The sequence below is a fragment of the Antechinus flavipes genome, chromosome 1, assembly GCF_016432865.1.
Source record: "Antechinus flavipes isolate AdamAnt ecotype Samford, QLD, Australia chromosome 1, AdamAnt_v2, whole genome shotgun sequence".
Lineage (NCBI taxonomy): Eukaryota > Metazoa > Chordata > Mammalia > Dasyuromorphia > Dasyuridae > Antechinus > Antechinus flavipes.
The window spans coordinates 182,883,140-182,908,240 of record NC_067398.1 but is presented as its reverse complement, the minus strand read 5'-3'; the positions used below and the strand labels follow the sequence as shown (position 1 = coordinate 182,908,240).

Genomic DNA, 25,101 nt, shown 5'->3' with positions numbered 1-25,101 from the left:
ATCTGAATTAAAATCTTTCTGCAGACACTTATTAACTGTGTGATGTTGGGCAAGTTATTTTATTGTTTATAGCTTTAATTTCTTCATCTACAAAATGGGGACAATGATAGTCTCTACTACCCAGCATCATTGTAAGAATAAAATCGATGATATTTGTAAAATGCTTTGCAAAATGTCAACTATTATTGTCATCATAATCAATATAAAAGTGATACTTGAACCCAGGTCTTCTAATTCTAAACTTCCATAGTATGCAATATACTCTTTCATCATAGAGTATGGATATTGGTGAGGAATGTTAAATATAATCTAGACTACCATTCTCATTTTTATAGACAAAATTATGGTTTATGAAGGTTGCTAGATCAGAGATTTTGGATTGGAAAGATATTTAGAAGTCACCAAGTCCAATCTCCTCATTTTACAGATGAGGAAACAAGGTCCAGAAGTGACATGTCTAGTTAATAGCAGAACTGAGAAGACAATTCAGATCTCTTGGTTCTTAGTTGATGACTCTTTCTATGATTATAAATTAAGTAAAAAAAAATCATCCTAAGATCAATTAAAATGCTTATCAGTAATAAAAATTGGAGCTATAGGTGCTTTGAGAGAACATTTCAAATGCTATGCAACGTCTGCTGGTTTTGATACAATCATTAACCCATTTGTTGCTGCAGCAGTTAGTTTCCCTGCTACTGCTACATGTGATAGCTTGAATCTGGGTTATGGGTCTAGAGAAGTCAGGATGCAAAAGGGAAGGAGGTAGAAAACTAGCTAGTTTGTCCATGGACACTAATGGGCACTAAAGGACCTTGAGTACTCTATTTTCTGATTTAGTAATGAACAAAAATTGGTTCCTGATTACTTTTAAAAGATCCTTATTTTATTATTATGGGAAATCTTTCTATTGGTGATGATCCCAACTCTTTCACATCTTAAAAGATAGTCCTAATGGTATTCTGTGGACAAAATTATCCCCATCAGGAAGCACACAAAAAAAATTGAATCCATCACTAGTTCCTTTTCTCCCTAATAATGATACAACATTGTGTTGTTGTTGATGAACAAAAATTAGATTAAACCTGATCACGATTGGGACCAAAGCTTCTCACAAATGTGGGTTGTGATCTCACATGAGGTCATAAAACTGAATGTGGGGGTCATGAAATTGTGACTTATTATCAGTAAATGTTTGATTTGTCTCATAAAAACTTCTTGGGCAAAAAAAAGGTTGCAAGTCAAAAAAAGTAAAAGAAAAAGAAGCTTTGTCCTAAACCAATAAGATTTAGGGAGCAAACACAGATACTTCAAGCTTGACAGCCCCTTTCTCTAAAGAGAGCAGAATGGCCTTTAGCCCCAACTTCCTGCTTCCCTTCCTGACAAAAATTATCTCCCTTGAAGAAATAGGGGGAAGGGAGGAAGCAATCAGTATCTATTTTGCTTCCCTTTGAGGCACACAACATTATCCTGTGCTATAGATGTGGTGTCTTGCTAAATGTAGCTCCCCTCAAAGTTATGAATACATTTATATACCATAACTTTTTTAAAAGAGTGAAAACAGCTAAAAAAAAACCCCTTTTTTCCTTCCTTCTTTCCAACATTTAAACAATTTATTATAGAATGCATTTTTGATGCACCTTCTACATAAATACGACAGTTGATAAAAATTTATTAAGCAACTATGTTGCAGTTGTTGTGGTAAGCACTAGGGAAACAAAGAAAGGAGATAGATTGTCCCTGCTTTCAAGGCACTCACAATCTAATTTGAGAAATCAATATATTAAAAAAAAGTTGAAAAGTTGGGAAAAGGGAAGATTCCTTGAAGGAGGAAGGACTAAAGGGGCAGTGCTTGGGGCAGCTGGTTGGGAGTACCCTTCATAAATAGAGGATTATGATCAGAGGAAGTGAATGACCCTGGAACAGGATTCCTAGAAAGTTGATATAATCTCACTGAAAGGAGTTTCTGGAGACAGTGAAGTCTAAGAGAGTGGCCAGGTGGGAAATGATGACATAAAAGTGAGTATAGAAGTCAGGACATCAATTATATGTAATGCTATCATATGGGTGTATACCAAGAAAGGGAGATATATGTGTGTATATATCCACTATTACCTAATAATTGAAATAATTATCTAATTTATCTTTACAACTCCAAATTAGTAGAATGAGACTTTACAATTGAGCAATCTATTCACCTCCCTTTAATGTTATCTCCTTTTTTTTCCCCTGAGATTGTCCCCAACTTATTTTGTATAGAGCTTAATTGTGCATGGTTATTTGCATGTTGATCTCTCCATGTTGAGCTCTTTGGAAGCAGGGACTTTCACCTTTCTTTGTATCCTGTTCTTAGTATAGTGCAGGACACATTATAGGTGTTTAAAAATATTTGTTGATTTGACTTGATCACATTGACTTAATTGCCTGAGGAAAGGGGAGAGGAAAACTTAGGTAGTTCTTTTATAATTCAAGCAAAAAAAATTAAAAATCGTTTTTGTTTATTTGTTTTTTGCTGATATAATCTGAATCACCTGAATCAGTAAATATAAACTCAATTGTGGGATAATTGCTTGCTTAGTTCTTCACTGTTTATCTTTAGGACCAGTCAGCCTGAGTCAATGTTGGGCCCCAGTAGAACTGATATTTCTTGACTTTTTTCTTTTTATCCTGGCAAATTCAGTCATCAATTAACCCTTGTCATCATCTGAAGGTTCTGTTAGCCAAATGCCTTGTTTTTAAAAGGCTGTTTCAGAATGACTCTCCTCCCTATTTCTCCAGCAGTAATAACAGAGCAGCTTTACCAACTGTCATTTGCATTATGTGAGAAATAAATAATCTTCAGCATCACCAAACCCGCCTAGCCAGCATATGTCTAACAAGACTACAGTTATACATACACACACAATATATGTATACAAAATTTCCTCTTCATTACTCACATCCTATTTTGAATTGTTCTAAGCCAAAAGCATGGATTGCCCAGACATACTGTTTATTTCACTACTGGTGTTATTTTTCAGCATTCCTCAGAGAAAGTAATTTTTTTTATTCCTTATATGTTGAATCCTGAAATAGCTGAATGAAATATATAATATAGCCAATATGTCTCCTTTTGCTTCTTAAATCAAAACTGGCCTTGGTGAATTCTTTAATAATGAGAAAATGAGGGAGAATAATCTATGCCTGTTTAGTGTCCCTAGCTATCCTAGGGTAACTCTCAAATTTAAAACCCCCAGATCTAGCTTTTCATGGGGTCTTTTTATTTAGTTATAAGGGATACCAAATCACAATTATTTAGACATGTTTCTTGAGGTTTCCATTCCATATTTTTATAGAAAATTGTTAGCGTATCTTCAATGGATATTTTACCTATGTCTTCTTTTAGGCAATTTCCTTTTGCTTTTGTTGGGAGATGTATAGATATCTGAGTTTTGTAACAGGAGAGTATATGACTTATAAGGGTATATATCCATGGAGCCCATCAGATAAAAATCTGACTTCAGATGGACACTCGTGTTAGAATAAATGCCTTCAAATTTAGGTGAATGCATTTTCTGATCAGAAAACCTCTAGTTTTATTCTTGTTGAATGAAGTAACACAGTGACAAATAACTTCATTTATATCATGCTTTATACTTTAGCAAATGCTTTCATCATGTCAACTCTATGAGGAAGGCAACATAAATATCATTGTCCCCTTTATGGATGAGAAAATTAGAGTTCAGGGTTGAGAGCGCTACCCAGCTTCACACAGTTCATAAGTGTCTGACTCAGAATTTGAACCCAGAAATCTGATTCCAAGTATAGTATCTTTTTTTACTTATCACAATGTCCTTTAGCAAGACTGGTATTATAGAAAGAGCATTAGTCTTGAAGTTAAACACACACACACACACACACACACACACACACACACACACACCCGTAACTCCTTAATTAGAATTATACTTTAAATACAGACTAAATACAACCCCTCAGAAACTCAATCTCTGCTATAAAATAAATGTTACAATAGGGTCACTATTGACTGCTAAGGGTAAAGAACATACTTTGTAAAATCTTACCTGAATGAGTGATTATTTTCATTTTAATGATTATTCTAATTTTCTAATAATTCCTCTAATTTGGATAGAAATGTTTCTGTACCATGTTTAAAAGAAGTAAATTGTCCTGTTTTGATATTTAAGCTCTTTTTTGGATATGACTTTCAGTTAGACCAATAATTTGTAAATTAGCTCTCCTGGATCCATTTTCCAGGTCAGTTGTTTTTCCAATGAGATATTTCACATTTTTAAATATTTTTTCAGTTTTTTTTTTTTTTTTGTTTTGTTGTATCACATCTTGATTTCTCATGAAGTCATTAGTTTTCATTTTCTCAATTTCTATTTTTTAAGGAATTATTTTCCTCAGTGAACTTTTATACCTCCTTTCTCAATTGGCTAATTTTACTTTTTAAAGCATTCTTTTCCTCATTAGCTTTTTGTATTTCCTTTTGTACTTCTCTCAATTGTTTCCCTATTTTTTCCTCTATTGCTCTTGATTTTCAAAGTCCCTTTTGAACTCTTCCATGGCATGAGCCCAATTATTATTTTTCTTGGAGGCTTTAGATGAAGGAGCTTTGACTCATTTTCTGAATGTGTGTTTTGATCTTCCTTGTCACCATAATAACTTTTAATGGTCAGAAAGCTTTTTTGTTTTCTGCTCATTTTCCTAGCCTATTACTTTGCTTTTGACTCTTTGTTAATGTAAGGCTCTGTTTCCAGTGGGGAGGAGGTGCTGTCCCAAGCTTTAAGGATTTTGTGCAGTGTTCAGAAATCCTTCTAGGAATCTGACCACAAGCATTCTTTTCTGCTCTAGAGCTGTTAAATGTATTCCTGTGCCATTAGTATGGCCGATTGGGGTTAAGGTTCTGCACCAGGCTCCCATCCCATTGCTACAGACCCTCTCTACTGACCTTCAGAGTCCTCCTTGGTGTCCCTGGACTGAGAGGTCCAGAAGCTTCCATCATTGCTGCTGATTCAGAGGCCTTGCCTCAATTACTCTGGGGCACAGGCCAGGGCTGGGTCTGGATTCAGGGCTCCACCTGGCATGATCTGTCCTGGGACTGCATGCTGGATTCCCACCCTGTTGTCACAAACCTTTTCTGCTGAGCTTTTAAGTTGCCTTTGGCTGGAAAATGTTCTGCTTTGTCTCTTTGGGTATTGTGATGCTCTAAAATTTGTTTAGAGTCATTATTTAAAGGAATTTGGAGCAGTTTGGGGGAGAGCTCAGGCAAGTTCCTGCCTTTACCCTGCCATCTTGGCTCTGCCAATTGCCCTGTTTTTAACCATATTTTTTGAGATAGTTCTTGAGGTCTAGTTCATGAGAAACTGAAAATGAAATTGACCTTAAAAGTAAGACTAAACAAAATGTTACATGTCAGAACTAAAATATGTAAAAATAAATGATCAGGTCAAGTGCAAAAGCTTGAAAATTTTAGGCAATCTATTTCTGACCACTTATAGGGATAATAATAACAATTACATGGCAATGCTCTCCATTAGAATCTAACTATGATGTCTTAATGTGGTATGGAAGTAATTCCAAGTTCTCAGAGGCTGGACTTGTAGTATGGGCCCTGAAAGGGCTTCCTGTCATTGGAAAGAGTCATATTTGAGCTCAGTAATCCAGTGTGTGTGTGTGTGTGTGTGTGTGTGTGTGTGAGAGAGAGAGAGAGAGAGAGAGAGAGAGAGAGAGAGAGAAAGAGAGAAAGAGAAAAAGAGAGAAAGAGAGAAAGAGAGAGAGAGAGAGAGAGAGAGAGAGAGAGAGAGAGAGAGAGAGAATCAGCCAGATAGAAAGCCAACTGCTAGATGACAAAGTTTTTTGTGGTAGCAACTCATAAAAATCATCTATTAAGAAGTTGTTGAGAATTGTACTGCTGGAGGAAATACCCTCATCAAAAAACTGTGTCTTTAAAAAGCATTGGCATATTGCAGGATAGTTTTTAAATAGGTAGGACCACATTTTTCTTTTTGATACTTACTAATTCCCACAGAATTTAGTGGGAGCCATGAGGTATTAATAAGACGATACTGGTTGTGACTAAGACCAAAAAAGCATTGCACTGAATTAAATCTTCAGACAGAGTAATGCTCAAATCGTCTTTCTATAAATAGCAAAGATCTCTCGAAACCTCTGCTCGGAAAAATGTCAACTGTATTTAGTCATCATAGATGAGTAATAACTCTAGAAATTCTCTTTTTTCTGTTCCTTTTTAGACTTTTCAAATGTTATTTTGGTCTCATTTTTTAAAAGCAGTAAATTATATTTTGACAGGGTCAGTTTGGACAAAATAAACTTGTAGTAGCAGTTGTCACAGCCCCCTTGCCTGTAAAAGTTCCCATCTTTTCTTTAAATCACTTTGGACATTTTGCTTATTGAACATTTAGAAAAACTGAAAAAAAGTAACATGAACATCTCCTATTGAAGATTGGAGCCACACCAGTTCTGAGAGAATAAAAGACATCATTTCAGGAGATCTTCTTTTGGAAAATGATGTAAAAACCTATAATTGGAATGAAGGAAGTGGTTTTTGTGGGAAGAGTCTAGGAAAGACATAACAAAAGATAATAAATTACGAAGTTATTGGTAAAAATATGAATCTGATTTTTCGAATCATCCTAGGATACAAGCAGGATACATAACATATAAATTCCATTTCCAAACTGTATGAGCATGAAAATTTGACCACACACACATGGTATTTCAGTAGTTGATAGAACTTCTGGATTTAAAAGTGAAATGTCTTAACAACAAGCTTGATCTTTAACATTCTGTCCTCCTACCTTCTGCTCCAATTCCTCATTGTGACCTGGTGGTGACCCCAAGTTCCCCTAAGAATGTTAGTGGAATTCAAGCACTTTTAGCCTCTCCTCAGCTGGAAAAATTTCATGTACAGGTCTGATGGACACACTGTATGGCTTTCTTCCAAAGTTCATTTTGGCTAAGTGGGAGAGTTTCTAAGCTGGCCTCAGGGTGAGGAAAGCTCAGGCTATGGCCAACTTTCAAAGACCATCTCTAAGTCAGACAGAGTTAACTGTCTGTTGGTGGAGGTACTCAGGACAACATTTTCAGCTTTTAATTAAAGTTCATTTTGGCCTACACCAATTTCTGGTCCAAAGCTGGATGACTATGACAATGGCATCATATGACCAGAAAAACAATCTTGTGAAATTTCTCACAGGCCACATTTTAAAGCTCATTTATGTCTACAACAAACTCTTTTATACTGGGAATAATAACACTTTGAGAAATTGCAACCAATTAAATATTTCTTTGCTTTTAGACAGCTAGATAGAATGCTAAGTCTGGAGTCATGAAGATTTGATTGAGTTCAAATCCAATTTATGGGATTCACCAATTAGCTAATTCAGGAAAGTCACTTAATCTCAGTTTCCTTATCTATAAAATGGGAATAATAATAGCATCTATCTCCCAGGATTTTTGTGAGGATCAAATAAAATAACAGGAAGACAGTGCTTTTCAAAACTTAAAGTACCAGTTAGAATTTTTTTTTTTTTAAATTTTTGGCAAGGAATTGGGGTTAAGTGACTTGTCCAGGATCATGTAGCTAATAATGTGCTGAGGGCAGATTTGAACTTTGGACCTCTTCACCTAAGGGCCAGTGCTCTATCCACTACCTCATCTAGCTGCCCCAAAGCTAGTTATTATTTTAAATAATAACTTGGAGCAGTGAGAAGTTTATCTCTACAGAGTCATGCAACTAGTATGTGTTAGAGGCAGATTTTAATCATTCTTCCTAACTCAGTAGCCAAATCTTCATTCATTACAGAATGCTTCCTTTCAGTTATAGATATATGCATATATGTTTATGCACTTGATGGTCAGTTAAGTGGAGCTCGTGCTCTCACAGAAGAGGTGTGTGATAGACCATCCATAGAACCTTATTATTCCCACATGAACCACATCTTTTCTATCCTGTGAAATGTATGTCTTGGGGACCAATTTGTTTTATTCATCTCCTCTGAAAAGGGTATATAAATTAAATTAGTTATCACATTTGAACTTCATGACATGGGTGAAGGCAAATTCTAGGTTACTTAATTATTATTGTTTAATAATACTCCTAATCTGTAAAAAAAATACATACCTCAAATTTCTTAAATTCGTTTCTCTTCCTGATGAGACCTCTGAGAATACACTGCAATTATAGGAGTTGTTTTTCCTTAACTAACTCATATAATGTGCTTTGAAGCAGTATGGTCTCCACCCTGAAGCCCACAATCAGGCACCTAAACCAACAAAAAGGTAAAACCAAAACAGGGGAGAGTTTGGAGAAGGAAGGATATAATCAGATAAAGGAGGGGAAAGTTTAGAGAAGGATTGCAGAGGAGTAACAGGAGATATTACTCATGTGTTTCTTACTTCCATTGTTGTTTTCTTTCAGTAAAGGTCCCATCAGCTGGGGAGGGGTGATCTCTCCTTTGAAGCTAGCTCCTATTTCTCTGAAATGAGATTCCGTATTCCCAGGCCTTCACTCTGCAGTCCCAGCACAAACACTCACACCAACAGCTGCGCGGCACTTTAAAGAGGGAGCAAGAAGCTATCAAGCAATTACTTATTCCATTTTAGATCTGAGTCCACGATTTTTACTTCCAGAGGTTTAGGGAGGGGAAAGGAGAGAGATAAAGAATAAGATGCAGTAAATATCCTTCTGGAAAAGTGTGTAATATAGGAAAGTATGAATTTAATTAGAAAGATAAAATTCCATCAGTGAGAGATGGAGGGAAAAGACTATCACCTTCTATAAATAAAACTATACAAAATGGATAGTATTAAATGTGTAAACTAGTGAATCTGGCACTAACTTTGTTTCCCTTTGAGATAAGCAAGTGCCATTCTCTGGTTTTGGTGAGTCCATTTTCTAGTGATGGTCATGCAGTAATTCTAAATGAAGCAGACAGTTTCCTTTATAGGGCTATGCGGAAGTCAGATTAGACTATTGTAGCTCCTGGAGCACTGCTGGAGAGGGTTGATGGTTTCATATTCTGTGCTGAAGCTGTGCTTTTCAAATAAATCCAAGTATTTTACAAACCCAGCTCCTTCCAGACAGGTCACACAGCGCTGAAAGAGGAGCACCCAATCAGGTCAGGAGACTAGTGGGTAAATTCTAGCTATTTCTCTAGCTTTTCAGAGACTTTGGACAAGTTACTTAGGTTTTCTGGAAGTCACTTATTATTTCTATAAGATGATGACCATAGAATTTCAAAATGGAAAGAGGCTTAGAGATAATCTAATGACTCCTCATTTTAAGGAAGAGAAAATTGAGATGGATAGATACTATGGAAACAACAGACATGAAATCTTGGACAGATTTTGAGAGATAGTGAAGGATAGAAGGGCCTGGCATGCTATGGTCTATGGGCTCATAAAGAGCTGGACATAAGTGAATGTCTAAATAACAACAGTAAACATTTAGATAAAGGGATCAAATAAGTATGTTGTTATTCAGTCATTTTTAGTCTTATCTGACTCTGTGATTCCCATCTAAGTTTTTCTTTTTCTTTTTTTTCCTTTTTGTTTTGTTTTGGGGTAAAGATATTGAGGTGGTTTGCCATTTCTTTCTTTGGCTCACTTTATAGATGAGGCAACTTGATTAGGGTCACACAGCTAGAAAGTGTTTGAGGCCATATCTGAACTGAGGATGAATCTTCCTGACTCCAGGCCCAGCACACTATGCATTCTTCCACCTAGCTGTCCATCAAGTGTGTAAACACATACACATATATTTATAACGGAGAGGAAGCATTGTGCAATAAATTAAGATTTGGCACACAGTGCTCGAAATCTGTATCTAGTACATACTGGTTTTGTGACCCTGGGCAGATTAATTAACTTCTCAGTGCTCCAAGCACCTTAACTAAGATTACAAACTGGAGAATAGTCACTAGCCTGTATTGGTAGAGGAAGGACAATGGAATCACAGGTCCAGACCTCCATGCTATGTACAACTATGTTTAATTTCTATGATATAATTATGCGTGTGTATCACCTTCCACTAAAGACCTATTTTGTGGAGGTGATTCTGGATACTGGAAGTCTCCAGCAAGTCCTAGAAAACTTGAATGGCATTGCAAGTCAGCCTGGTGATGGATTGTAAGTCTATTATTCAAGGACCAGTCTAATTAGCTAAGTACAAAGAAGCTCATCATCAGTTTGGCTTCAGAGTAATGCATTTTTTAAATTATAGCAACTCCATGAAGATGATTAGTTAAGTTACAGAATGGTTATGCTCTCTCTAGGTGGTAAGAATACCCACTCTTCACTCTTGCAGGATCTTAAAGTTCTGACATTTAAATTTCTATCTAAATTTCTTTCATTTATATCTATCTTACCATTTGCCAAGCAGCTACCACACAGCAAATTGTAGGGTATCTCAAAATTTTTTTGTGCAGTTTTGAGCTTACACATATCAAGAAGAATAAGAGCTGAAAAATTCTGCACAGCACATAGTTGTGTCAGTAAATGATAAATAAAAATGATAAATAAATAAACATGTAAAGTATACTTAGGTTAAAAAAAGTAGAAAATTATTAACTATCTTATTTTCCCAGTTTCAATTGCTCATATATATCAGAGACGTGGGCCCATGCCTGTATTTCCTCTGGTCAAAATATTAAAAAAAAACTCTTTCTTATTCTACTTTTGGTCAACATTTGTATTTATATCCAATATTTCTAAAATGCAGAATCTTAAAACTTTTCAGTGGTTATTGATGATTTTAGGGGTGGGCTAATTATCTCAAGGCTTTTATAGAAAGCTTAGAATAATAAAATTACTGATTTGCTCAGTCAGTAAACTTTTACTGTGAATGCCAGACATGAGGATATAAATAAAGGTAAGAGATAATCCACAAAACAGCTAGATGGACCAATGGATAGAGTGCAGGACCAAGAGTCAGGAAATCTTATTTTATTGAGTTCAAGTCTTACCTTAGATATTTCTTAGCTGTGTGTAACTTTGGGCTTGTCACTTAGCCCTATTTACTCAGTTTCCTTATCTGCAAAATAAGGTGGAAAAGGGAATGGCAAACCATTCCAGTATTAAATTTGCTAGCTCACTTTTTCCTCCAGAGACATCTGGGTCCAGTAGTAAAATATAAATCAGGACAACTGGAGGTGGTTTTGGATGCAGTGGAAGGCTTTTTTTTAAGCTAAGATCTTTAAGAGGTCTCAGTTTGACTGATGAAGTCTAGATTAAATCCATCCAATGATGAAGACTAGGTTAAAAAAAAAAGACAGAGAGGTCTTCCTATGAAATAATTAATACTGATCAGAAGTAGTTGATGGGGCCAAATGACAGGAAATCAACAATCACTACCACACCAAAAGACAATCCCTGTTCTCAATAAAGTCTGCACAATCTAATAGGGGAGACAGCATGCAAACAACTATGTACATATATGATAATAGTGATACCTTGTAAATAAACTAAAGAGGAAAGACACCAAAATTAAAGGGGATCATGAAAAGCTTCCTTTAGAAAGTAGGATTTTAGCAGGGACTTGAAGGAAGTACAGAAAAGCCAGGAGATAAGAGATACAGAGGGAAAGAATTCTGTGAAGGGGGATACCCAATGAAAATGCCTGGAGTTGGATCATGGAGTGTATCATTCTAGGAACGGCAAGGAAACCAGTATGACTGGATCTAAGAATACATGCTAGGCTGTTAGGTGTAGGAAATTTGGCAAAGTGTGTGTGCGTATGTGTATGTGGGGCAAGTTATGAATACTTTGTTACTTTAAGTATTTATGGATACTTTTCAAATTACTTTGAATAGTAAACAGAAGAATTTATATTTTAAACTGGAAAGGATAGAGAGCCACTGGAATATATTGAGTAGGGATAGTATGCACATGGTCAAAGCTATATTTTAGGAAGATCATTTAGAAAGCAAGAGACTTCAGAAGCCATCTAGTCCAATCTTTTCCTTTCATAGACAAGGAAATCGAGGTTCAGAAAGCTTAAATGATTTGCCCAAGATTGCACAGGTAGTGAGTGTCAAAGGTGGGATTTGAATGACAACCCATGCAACTGCAGAGTTAGCTGACAGAAATGTCACACGTGAACAACTTTTCATCTTTAGACTTATCATCCCACTTTATGAAAGCTCTGGGTCATGGTGCCTATTCAATTTAATATTTATTGAGGGCCCCATCAGTGTAAAACTAAAAGGTAGAGAGCTATTAAAAGCAGGAGTGAGAACTAATGTCTGTTTGAATGTAACACATGGCAAGTTCTCATTTAGTTCATCCTTGTCCTCTATCTGCCAGAACATTTTCATTATTAGACTTCTGGTTTGCTATAGTCTACTTAATGTTTGACAGAAGCAGATAAGGCCACTAGTGCATATGATAAAAATAGTAATGAGACACAACTATTAATATCCTCTTGCAATGTTAAAACTATCTTACATTTCATGCCAAAGAATGCATTTGCAAGCAGAATTCAGATATTTTTTAGGATTATAATAAAATTCTGGAGTGTAGTTTTCTCTGATCATCTAGACCTTTAACAGTTTTGACCTAGTAAAAAAAAAAGCTTATGAAATAGTGTGAAATATAAAAATTGAATGTTCTGGCCTGGCCATTGGGAAAAAAAGATTTCACAGTATACACTAGAAATCTGTAGAAGTCATGGGTTTATGTCTAGTTTATGTCCTTTTCACATGTGTTTCTTTCCTCATATGGTGCTTCCTCTGCAGTCCCTGTCCTGTGGCAAAGCATGCTGATTGATGTTGGAAATTAATATAATTTTAGAGCTGGGTGGGTCCTGAGAAATCTAGTCCATCTTCTTCAACTTATGAGACATAGAGAATGAAATAGCTTGCTAAGTAGAAAATGGGAGAGTTGGGATTGATAGTCTGGTCTTTTGAATCCCAGTCCAAAATGGATCAAAAATAGATTTTTTTTCAAAGATATTAAAGACTAAATAAATGGATTGAGACAACAAGGTGGCTTGCTTCAGACACTGAGAAGCTGTGTGACTGGGTAAATCATGAAATTTCTTCTAGTCTCAGTTTCCTGATCTTTAAAATAGAAGAAATACCAGTGCCTAACTTTCAGGGATTTTATGAAAATCAAATGAGATGACACATATAAAGTATTTCATAAATCCAAAAGATTTATATAGATGCTAGCTAATAAAAACGAATTATGTAGAGTGATTTTTTTCTTTAAAATTATTTTGGTCATTGATTATTTTGCTTATTTACTTTTTAGTATAATTCAACTTACCAAGGGAAACCATCACTTTTTAGCCAGTAATTTTATTATGTAACAAACAAATTTAACATTTGGATTGCAAACTTAGAATTTTTTGATGAATTTTCTATTAATTCATTTTGAGTTTCTTAAAAAACAAAGAAAATTTCTATCCTCTATTAGAAGAAAAAGTGCAAACTTAGCATAGCTTTCTAGATCTTTGAAATAGTTCTTAAAAAAATTTTTTTTTTGGCATTGACAATTCCAAAGTTTTATTTCCTCTTCTAGCTTTATTTTTCAATTTTATTTTATTCTCAGTATTAAAATCTCTTCCTCCCTATGCATCTTGATGCTCTTTCTCCCCCTGAGAAAGCAACTTCCCCCTCTTCACCTTTCCCCTCCTCTCCCCTCCCCACCCCTCCCTCCTCCCTTCCCTCCCTCCCCCCGCAGAAAGCCCATTACAAATATGTGTAGTCAAGTAAAACAGTAGCCATGTCCAAGAAATAAAAAGAAAGAAAGCAAAAAAAAAAAAAATAATTGCTTTGATCTGTACTCTCAGTATATCATCTCTCTCTATGGAGATGGAGAATCTGTTTCATCATAATTTTTTTGGAATTGTGGTTAGCCATTGTATTGGTCAAAGTTCCTAAATCTTTTAGAAATGATTATCCTTGTGACATTGTTGCTATTGTATAAATTGTTCTCCTGGTATAGCTTACATCACTTTGCATCAGTCCAGATAAGTCTTCTCAGGTTTTTATAAAATCATTTCCATCATAATTTCTTACAGAACAATAATATTCCATCATATTCATATGCCATAACTTGTTTGATAGTAGCTCTTTATAAAACTGTTCAGCATTTTTGATGACTTTTTTGATGTGATAACAATGCTATAATTTATTTTTTTTTCTTCTGAGTATATAGTTTGTTATTTAATGAAACATTACTATGATGAAAAAAGTTTACTTTTCAGCCTTTTGATGGAATGAACAGATATATTTTTAAAAATTTGAATTATTTTTGGGCATAAATTATTGAAAACATAAACAAAAAATACCATTAGCAAAGTATATTCAACATCAACTTTTCTTGGGCATGAGCAGAGACCAGGCTCACTTTGCAATAGCATTCCTCTCCTTAGTTCAGGGAAACATCTCATACCACCTTGTACAAAATGTTTTTAATGGGTGCTGGGGGGGGTGAGTAAAAAGTCTTTGTTTGATGAGTTAGAAGGAGGAGAAAGAAAAATGTGTGCCTTTGGGCAGTATATTTTAATCATACTGGTAGGGCGGCTTGTACTCATTTTTCTCCCTTGCTGGGCCATTTCCAATTTAGATTTATCAAACAAGAAGAACAATTTATTGAGAATTTAGTATTCAGTATTGAATATTCAGTACTGGGTTATTGCAAGTACTAAGCAGAATACATACACACACACGTGTGTGTATGAATCTATATGTGTGTATGTGTGTATTTTTTCCTTTCTTTCCTTGGGCTTTTTTGAGTTTCTCTCAAAGTAACCTTCCCTTTTATTTTTAGCTAAAGGATGAAGGTCTTGTATATAGCATAAAATGTGGAGAAAAGAGTTCAGTCCTAAAGACTGCACAGTCAGTATATCTTCAAACACACGGTAATCTTTTCTATCAACTTTTGGGTCTTGATACTCTTCTTAAGGGTCAACAATTTCAATTAGGGAATTTATGGAGATAATTTATAAAACATGAACATTAGTGTTTTCATCCCCCACTCTTGAAAAGAGAAAATTTTCTTATCTTCCATCCAACACCCCTGTCCCCATATCTATGTTTTCCCATCTTGACTTTTCCCACTCTTTAATAGAATACTTATGTCATATAGAAAAAGCCCCTGGGGTTTGTTTTTTGTTTATATTTTTAATGTTAAATTAAGATTACAGAGTTAATTTGTTGCAGAAGGAATTTGTTAGCTTGGCTTTCCTATCTTCTTTTAAAGGTTATAGAGGCCATGAAAGCCTCATATCAACTTTGTCCCATGAGAAATGCAGAGGAACATGTTGGACAACTATGTTCATTGCCACCATTGATCCTCTGTTAAGAATGGTTTGACCCCAATAGGTAAGAACTTATGCATAACAGCAATTTTGACAATCAGTTGATATAAAATTATTCATTAATTCATTAACGAATTCATTAAACCAGGACAAGAATAAAAAAAATTCTCTTTTGTCTGGGCTACAAAATTTTGACTATTCTCTTATGAAGGAAAATCAATGAAAAATTATGAAGAATGATGACATAACAGAAGTTAATCCTATGGGTGAATAAATTGTCCATTTGTCTGAAAGTAGCTCAGATTTTTGAAACATTTAATATTTTAATATCTGTTGGATGTATATAATTAATATTTCCCATTTATTTCATCATAATTTTTATTATCACAGAAAATAGCTTTAAGCTACATTGGGGAAACGTGCCTGGTTTTATATTTTTGTGAATTAAAGGTATTTGGGCAGACACATATGGAATTTCACCGATAAGTAAGTTCACCTGCTCTTCATAACTTAAACCACATTATTTTCTGATATAAACATACATATGATAACAGACTGAGGATTGGATGTGTCTTTTGTGTATGCTTATCTTCTTATGAGTGTTGAGTTCAATTCATCACATTGTTTTTAGAGTGATTTTAGTGCCTTCATTTTGTATTTGTGTGACCGTTGGAAGGTCACTTCTAATTCTTTAGGAATTGATTTCTTCACCTGAAAGCAGGGAACTCTTTATTTTGATTAAAAAAAAAAAAGTTTTGAATTCTTTCCTTCCCTCCCCTACTTACTGAGAAGACAAAAATGTGATGTGAATTAAATATGAGAAATCATGCAAAATATATTTTCATTTTCTATAAAAAAGCAAGAAAAATAAAGTGAAAAAAAAGTGATTTAATCTGTAGCCAGGCTTCATCAGTTCTCTTTCTGGAGATGGATAATTTTTAAAGATAAAATTTTTAAAAGATTTGTTTTAAATCATTGTATTGACTAGATTAGCTGAATCTTTTGATTCATGTTGATCATGATTATAACCATTAGTTAATAATGGTTATAATAATCCCATTATTATGTACAGTGTTCTCTGAGTTCTGCTCATTCCATTTTGCAGCAGTTCAAATGTCTTCCCAGGTTTTTCTGAAACTATTCTGCTCATCACTTCTTATAGCATATTAGTATTCCAACACAATTATATATTACAGCTTGTTTGCCCTTTCTCCAGTTGATTGATTGATTGAGTGTACCCTCAGTTTCCAATTCTTTGCTACCACAAAGAGCCACATCAGAGAATTCTTAATTAGCAGTAGATGTTGTAATGGGCTGAGGCTTGAGTTGATGCACTGAGGTCCCAAGCACATGAGGCTAAATAGTAATTGGACCATACTCTATTAATATATATGCTTAGAGAAAGAATGGCCCCCGCCTACTCTTTGTGCAAGTCCTGATGTGTTGTATAGGAAATGACGCTTTTGGTGGGTGGAGGCAGGGGAGTGAAAAAAGGAAGTGGAAAGAGAGACTGCTGGCTGGTTTCTTGACACAGTTGCTCGCATTGCTATCGTGACACCCCTTTACCTCCGATCCCCCTTTCACCTGCAATTCCCCTTCACCTCTGTTGGCTGGCTTCCTGTCACAGCAGCCCATATTGCTATCGCAATCCTTCTTCACCTCTACTGAGAATAAAGATTGAAGATTTTTCCCTTAACCTGAATTCCTGCTCTGGCTGATTTTAAATACCCGGTCATCACAAGATGTTACCTAAAATCATGTTTCAATATAATTGGCTTCCTTTTTAATTCTATGTTTTTTATTTTGTGTATTTAAAATATTATTCTGAGAAGGACTACATTTGTTTCACCTACTCTCCTATTTCTAGCAGGCTGCTCAGTGAGGCTCTTTATTTTACTTTATTCCAGACATTTTTATAAGATCATAGATTTAGAACTAAAATGGCCTTAGCTACCATTTAGTCTAATTCCCTCCAGGTAAGGGACTAAATGAAGTCCAGAGTGATTTTTCTAGAGGCAGGACTGGAACGCAGTTCTTCTGAGTTCAGATGTAACACTCTTTCTACTATATTATTTCCTGCTACTCTTGGAATTCAAGCCTTCCCCTATCCCAAATCCCTTACTTTTCCCTCTTCTTTTTCTCCATTTCTTCTGCTTCCTTTCCTCTTCTCCTCTTCTTTTCCCCCTTTTCTATTCTTCCTCCTGCCCCTCATTCTTACCATAGTTAAAACAATTGCACATAAAGGGACTCTATTTTTATAGGAGCTTTGTAAAATGACTTCAAAAATGCTTGACACTTGAGCCATACATTTTACCTAGCCCTCTGGGTTTCCTATATATTCAACTGTCAATGTATTTAGGTCTCTAGGATTATTAGATCTTTGAACACCTTTGGTTTTAAGGATAGATAGTTCAGCTATCTTGGATAGTTTCTACTTCTTATGTCTATCTTTTCCTCTTTCATTGATGTTCAGGTTACTTCTATGATTATGTAAAGTGGAAAATCAAAGGCATTCTTAGTAGCAGTTTTACAGGCTGTAGTAATCTACAGTTAAAATTACAACCTTTCTCCCTTCTCTTAAGTTTCCCTTTTTCCATCTTGCTAAGAAGCATTCTACAATCTCAGAAAGTAGAAAGTTTCTTTGAGCAATTTTGCAGACTATTCAGAATATTTTCTTCTTTTCTTCCTCTCTCTTCCCTCTTTTCCTTATAAAAAATCTAATACATGAGCACCCAGTCTAATATTTATGAGGACTTGAACAGAATACAATTGAAGGCAATTTCAAGACATAATGTAAACAGTAAATTTTGTTTCTTAAGATGGATTTAAAGAAATCTAGCTTTTCATAATTTGTGGTACTAATACAGACACTTAGTTTGGGGTATTTTTTAAGGCTTGTAAAGGCCTTTTAAGTTATGAAAGAAAAGGATCTTTACAGATTTTTTTTTTTCATATTTAGGTTATATTTGTATCTCCCCTTTACCTGTCTCTCTTCCTTTTTTGTTTTTTCAGGTTCTTCCTCTGTTTGTAGTGCAGGTGTTTCATTAAAATTGCATTTGGCTTTGGCATGCCAAGAAAGGGAACATTTGTATTTCATAAATCAATGGAAACCAGATATTTTTCAGTATGTATTTTTGCATGGGTCTAAAAAAGTAAATGTCAGTATTCATTGGCCAGAATTATTTCTGTGATTTGGCATATTAGAAAGTTTGTAGAAGTACAAGTTACGTTAATGTTTCTAATTTTCATTTAAATCAGTCTCTAGGTTTTAGGGAAATTCTCATTTGCAGAATCATACATTCTCTTGTGATCTCTGAATAAAGGTAAATTGAAAAGATCTTGAGAAATTTATTTTATTATTATTATTTTGCTATTTTCAAACCTCTGAAGTTATTATAAATGAAATCTATTCCTATTTGGTTTTGTTTTACAAAATATTTGTAGTATTTATGCGCCATAAGTTAGTTTCAGAGTACTCAGTAAGCTATAATTAGGAAGCAGTTCATTGACCCAGTAACTGATGGCATAGTAGTTAGAGAGCCTCGCCTGGAGTCAGGAAGGCCTGGTCAAATCTGGCTTCAGACCTTAATAGCTATGCAATCCTAAGGAAGTCACTTAATCTTTTCTTCAGTTTTTTTTTCCATTGTAAAATGGGGATAATAATAGTTCCTACCTCTTGGGTTTGTTAGGAGATCAAGTGAGATTGAATTTGTAAAAAGCACATTTATATAGCATATGGTAGGTGCTATATAAGTGCTTATTCCTTCCTTCCAATTCTCCAATATTTTGAAGTCTCGTGTTTCCCTGAAGATACATTTTTACTTCTCCTCCATCTTCTTCACCATTTATGTATAAGAGAAATACACATATGTTTTAGGAAATTTCCATATTTAAAAAGTTAGACATTTCTATATTTAATAAGTTAGAAAATCAAATGTAAAACAAACATGAAAGAGACTATGATAGCTAGAATTTCTTTTCATTGTAAAGAATGAATTGTAGGCAGTCATGTTTTGGGAAATGTTTAACAATGGGTTCTCTAGGGGGAAAAAAGTACCCACTGTACCTTTTAAAATTGAAACTGTATTATTATTATTATTATTATTATTTTGCTATTGCTTTCTTCAGGGTAGAAATTGACAAAACAATCAACAAAATAATAAGCCAAACTCTGACTTGCATCTTTTGCTGATCTCTGAGGTGTAAATGCTCACACTGAAAATTTAACATCTGGCTCCATTTGGTTCCAGTACCCTCTTGGTTGGAGTTGTTTACTGAAAACTCAAAGAATGGGAGGAACTGAATAAGAATCCTAATGCTGGCTTTTGCTGATTTTCAAGCTGACTTTTGTTAGCCTTCTTTTCTTCCTACTCATGCATTTTATCACTTGTTCCAAAATTATATCAGGTCACTTTCATGAACATGCACACTTAGATCATGAGTATTTATATGTGTATACTTAATGAGAGGCAGCATGATATAGTGCTCAGAGGACTGACATTAGAGTTAGGAAGGACCTGGATTCAAATCCCCCATTTAACACTCCTTGGCTGTATTACAAATCAGTTAATCTCCCAATGCTTTGGGGCAATTCTCCAAGTCAGTGAATTACAGATAAGTTATTGCATCACTGGAGGCAGTTTCTATGCTGGGAGTTTTCTATTCCAGTGGAGTCACATGCCCTCTTTTCCCCACCTCCCAATTGTCATAGAATGTACATCCGCTCATGTATTTTTACATTGAAACCATCACCCACATATAAGAAGATCAGCAGAAACGAACGTTTAACAGGAATAAAATTTCTCAGAGTCTTTGCTTTGGCTTGTCAATCCTGCACATGGGGATGTAGAATTCAAAGAGGAAGGAGGATAGTATAAACACATGGGAAAAGCTCAGTTTTCCATCCAGGAGGAATTTGCCAAAGCAGGATGTCACACTCACATGCTGAAAACAGGAGCATGTCTTTTCTCACAACCTGCAAACCAGCTAGCTGAAAGATTGACAGCTGGCCAAAAGAACGCACACCTCGTTCTTCGATCTAGGCTGCCAGTGTTTTAATCACAGTCCTGGTGATGAGCGGCCTGGGAGGGCTCGCCTTTCACACACTAACTCAAACAAACACAGCAGAATGTCTCCGCTGCTCTCCAAGCCCTTTCCTGCTTTAGCATTCCTGATGTACTCCCTATGCGCTGCATACTTTAAAAACTCAACCAACATGCTAGGCTTTGTGTCATCTTACATCACTTCTCCTTATAAATAGCCTTTGGGAATGGCAGGGGAATGTTACCACTAATCACGGAGGCGTTTGGAAGGCTTTGGTCTCAGCAAATAAGTACTCTACTGAATGAACGCGTTACAGAACTACAGGGAAAGTCCGAGTTGTAGAAGCCTTTTGACTTGCTGGATATCAAACTTGGGCAGTTTATTTTTCAGAAAGAAGCCTAGGACTTCTTCCCATGCAATTTTTTTTTTTTTTCCTACTTAGGGGCAGATTTATTGAAAGCTGGCATCAATTAATACAGATGCCTGTGTTCACAGCAAAGAGGCAAGGGAACCGAAGTAAGCACTCACCAAATGACCCGCGTAGCTGCATACAGTATGTCTTTCTTTTTGTCCCTGGCAAGGAAGTTGCTGCCTCTTTATCATGCACCCAGGGAGCTTCAATGCTAAAAAGGCATCAGAACTAGGAGAGAAGTTTGTTGTGCTCAGAGATGCCAAATATGAATATTCAATTAACAAGAACAACGGCAAAAAAAAAAAAAAATACAAAAGTCATGGTGTGTAAATTAAGGATGCCTGGGAGCAATTACTCTGGATGGCAAAGCCAGTTCGACATTAAAAATACCCTGTATTTCTTTGTTTTCAACTCATGAACAAATAAACGCTAAAAATATGTTTATCTGTTCTAACAGAGAAAACAAACAATTTCCATAATGCATATATTAAGAGAGAATGCATAGCTATTTCCTATCACTGGAGGCAGGGAAATTTGGTAAAGGGTGAAAGGAGTAATAGGAGAGAAGTAAGTACTTGACCAAAAGCTATCCTGGCACAGTGTGATCTTTCAAGGGCCAGGGCATGCCATGTCCCACATACTGATTTTTTGAATAGACCTCTTGCCAAGATAAATTCTCTCTGGACTCTAGAATTTATAGGATGTGCTTAGCTTGCATTAAGAACCCAGCAGTTTCTTCCCTTCACAAACAAGCCTTCTTGAGCAAGGCAAGACATAAATGGAAAAGATGCTTTGCTAATTATTTACATAAAGACACAGAGAGATGCAATCTGGCTCTTGTGTTTATTTCATATTACTGCTTGGCCTACGAGTCAATGATGGAACTGAACATTTTCGTTCTGTTTGTCTCCCTTGACTTTGTTAACTTTCAGGACTACCCAGCAAGATCTTTGAAAAAAAAATTGGAAAGCAGCCTGGGAAAGGTAATTCATTCATTTATTTCCTCTTCTAATCCTTCAGTATTTATAGTTATGGAGTTTTTCCTTGATGTTTGGATTGTGGTCTTAATGATCAATGATTTTTTCTACAGATTTGAGAACCATATTATGTATTTAGCACAGAGTAAGAGCAACATGTCCTTTTTAAAAAAAATCATTTCAAAGTTGTAAAACAGTGTTGAGATAGAAAAGCTTAGTAGAGTTGGAGGAGAGCACTTTCAGAATGTTATAACAGGAAATTAATTACATGATAAACAGTGGTGTCAGGAAGAGTTCTGCAGATCAGCACAATACAGGGGCCTTTGAAATGAGTTTATTTTCATATTTAAAAATTATCACAAAAAGGTACTCATCATTTAGTAAGCAGTTTTGTATACAGAGAACAAAACATTAGGTTAAGATTTTTCATGGATAATTGCAGATTTCTGTGGAGATCAGTTGAAGTCATAAATTATTTTTTCAAAATGGAAATAATTGAAGGCCAGGAATAGCTCAATTCAGGCTACTTTTAACATTGGTAACAGCCACATTGATTGTGTTACCTGGGGCCTCATTGGACTCTTACTTGGGAGTCTCATTTTTCTAGGTAAAAGGCATCTGGGTTCCAATGTAGACTTGGCTCACTTATTGTAGGTAATTTGGGACAGTGGAAGCATCAACTTGAGAAATGTGCTTTGTTACAAAGGCCTCTCTTTTGTTGCATATGATCGACCCAATTGTCTGACTTTTTAAAACTTATAAATTTGAAAAGTTGACATTGTAGTAGTATAGACTAGGGGCAATTATAATCCAAATTTTCCTTTTTCCTTAATGTTGGACAAACAAACAGAATGGGAAAAGGGAAAAAATATTGGGAAAGAGAGACGCCTATCTTTGGAAAATTTTCCCTTTGGTTTTTCTAAGTACTTCTGTGAGATGTACACAGGTGACTGAGATCAACCATTCTTAACACAGTCTGGAATCTCTGAGTTATCTATGCACTCAAAGTGCTCAGTAAGTACTTAAGGATTGATTTGGTCTGAACAGACTTGGTTCTCTGATATCAGGAATGGAGAGAAGGGAGTCCATGTGTATGACAGATATTTATTATGAAAAGGGATGAGAACAGTTAGGATATAGTGACCCATTCTGGTATTAGACAAACTTAGCTGAAAATTCCTCCAACTTCAGATTTCCTAATATCTGGGCAGAAAAGAATGCTATTTCTTAGTCAATTGATCCCATAAATGGTTCATTGAGTGTCTACTGTGTTCAGAAGGCTGAAATACTTCTTAAGGGAGGCTAGAGAATAAGCAGAATGTATGCCTCATAATCTCACATCTGGCCAGATAGGTAGAACATATACATATGAAAGAGACAAGAATGATTCTAGTCATCTGTAGACACATGCAAATTAATATCAGGTAAAAAGTGGAAGAACCTGAGACATAGACATTTAAAATGGAAAGTTCCAATATTTTAGGGCAGCATGTTTTTTAGATAGACAGTATGGTCTATCTAAATGGGAAACTGCATCCAGAATCAGGAGAAATCTGACTGAATTTTTTTTAAGTGTTATCAGCCAGTTATGTGACAATGGGTAAGTCACTCGATCCTGTTTCTTTGTTTTTAAAATAGGGATAATGATTGATTAAGAGACAGTGAGGTGGTACACTGGATAGAGAATTGGGCTTGGAATCAGGAAGACTCATCTTCATGAATTTCATTCTAGCATATAATATTAACTAGCTGTGTGATCCTGGGCAAGTCACTTAACCTGTTTGCCCCAGTTTTTTTGTCTGTAAAATGAGCTGGAGAAGAAAATGACAAACCATTCCAATATCTCTGCCAAGAAAACCCCAAATGGGGTCATGTAGAGCCAGACACGACTGAATCACTCAACAATAACAATATGGCATAGTGAAGCCAGAGGATCTGTGTAAAAAGGTAAAGAGGAAAGAGTACTAAAGTTGTACAAACCCAACTTTGAATCCCAACTCTGCCATTTATTCCCTGTATGACCTTGGGCCAATTGTTTCACTTCTCTAGGTTTTACTGTGATATAGAGGTATCCCTAGATTTTTGAACATCAATCTGGTGAAGAAGAAATTCTGACATGGCATATTAAATTAGAAGAATTTCATGTATAGACTCTATGATAGGCTGTATATCTTTCATTTGAAGACTATTCTAGTTAAATTCAAAGAGGTGCATGACCAAATTAACTATGAACTGATATCATTTTCATGCATAGCCACTCCCAAAATATTCCTCCAAAGCAGAAAAGGGAAGTTTCAGTCTGTTGATAGGGGAGGTAGCTGCACCAATAAAGTCTCAGGTGATCTAAAGTCAAGAATCACTAACAATTCACTTGACCCAAAGTAGGGCAGATGAGTTGACCAACTCAAGGGGAAGTTTTATATTATAACAGAGGTTATTGCTGAGGAGAGTTCACCTGCTCATTCTCCAGTGTTTTGAAAGGTGCTAACTTCTAGAACAATGAAGATTTTCTCTGAATGGATAGGCTGGATTTAACAATGCCTTCTTTTATTATTTTAAAAAGTTATTTTACTTTCAATTTATGAAATAAAACAAGCATTTCCATAACATAGTAGAATAAAAAAAAGATGGCATATGAAACTTCATATCTATTATGTGCAACTTGCTATTTTTCTTTTTAAAAATGGATTAAAGTTATCATGTAAATTTCTTTCTTTTCCTTTTTTTCTCCTTTTCTTTCAATGTCCTCTTAAATGACTTGAAGGTAGAAGGAAAGAAACAAGCATTGATTTAAGCGGCCATTATGTGCCAGGCAATATGCTTAAGGGTTTTATAAATAATATTTCATTTGTTTCTTACATACACTTTTGAGGTAGGTACTGTTTTTCTTCCCATTTTATAATTGAGGAAACTGAATCAAACATAGGCCAATGTCACCCAGAGAGTAAGTTGAATTAGAACAATAGATAAAATTTGGTGATCATGTGATCATAGATTTAGATCTGGAAGGAACCTCTGAAGTTATTTAGTTCAACTGATTTTTTTTTCCAAATGAAGAAACTGAATAAATGACTTGTAAATTTCACACAGGTAGGAAGCATCAGAGATAATATTTGAACCCAAGTTTTCTGACCCCAGAACCTATACTCTTTCTACCAGACTATGATAATCAAATATTCAACTGTAATTTAGACAGAATCCAACAAGGTTACAATTTCCCCCACTATTAAGGTAAATGTAACTGTATTAAATAAGGACAGGTTATTTTCCTCTATGCCTCAATTCTTGTCCTTGGTTGTTATTTGGTTAGCAGCTGGAGCTGATTGATAGCAGTAGCAAAGTAAATATAGACATTACATGAATCCTTCCCTCCTACCCCA

The 25,101-nt window shown here is 35.4% G+C and overlaps 1 long non-coding RNA gene across 2 annotated transcripts in view; it reads left to right on the top strand.

Moving 5' to 3' along the window:
* LOC127559664 (uncharacterized) overlaps positions 1–25,101 on the top strand; it is a 54,734-nt gene that overhangs the window by 7,961 nt on the left and 21,672 nt on the right. For both annotated transcript variants that reach the window (XR_007953185.1, XR_007953184.1), the window contains exon 3: positions 21,677–21,727. This is a non-coding gene — a long non-coding RNA (uncharacterized LOC127559664). The remainder of the gene's footprint in view (positions 1–21,676; positions 21,728–25,101) is intronic.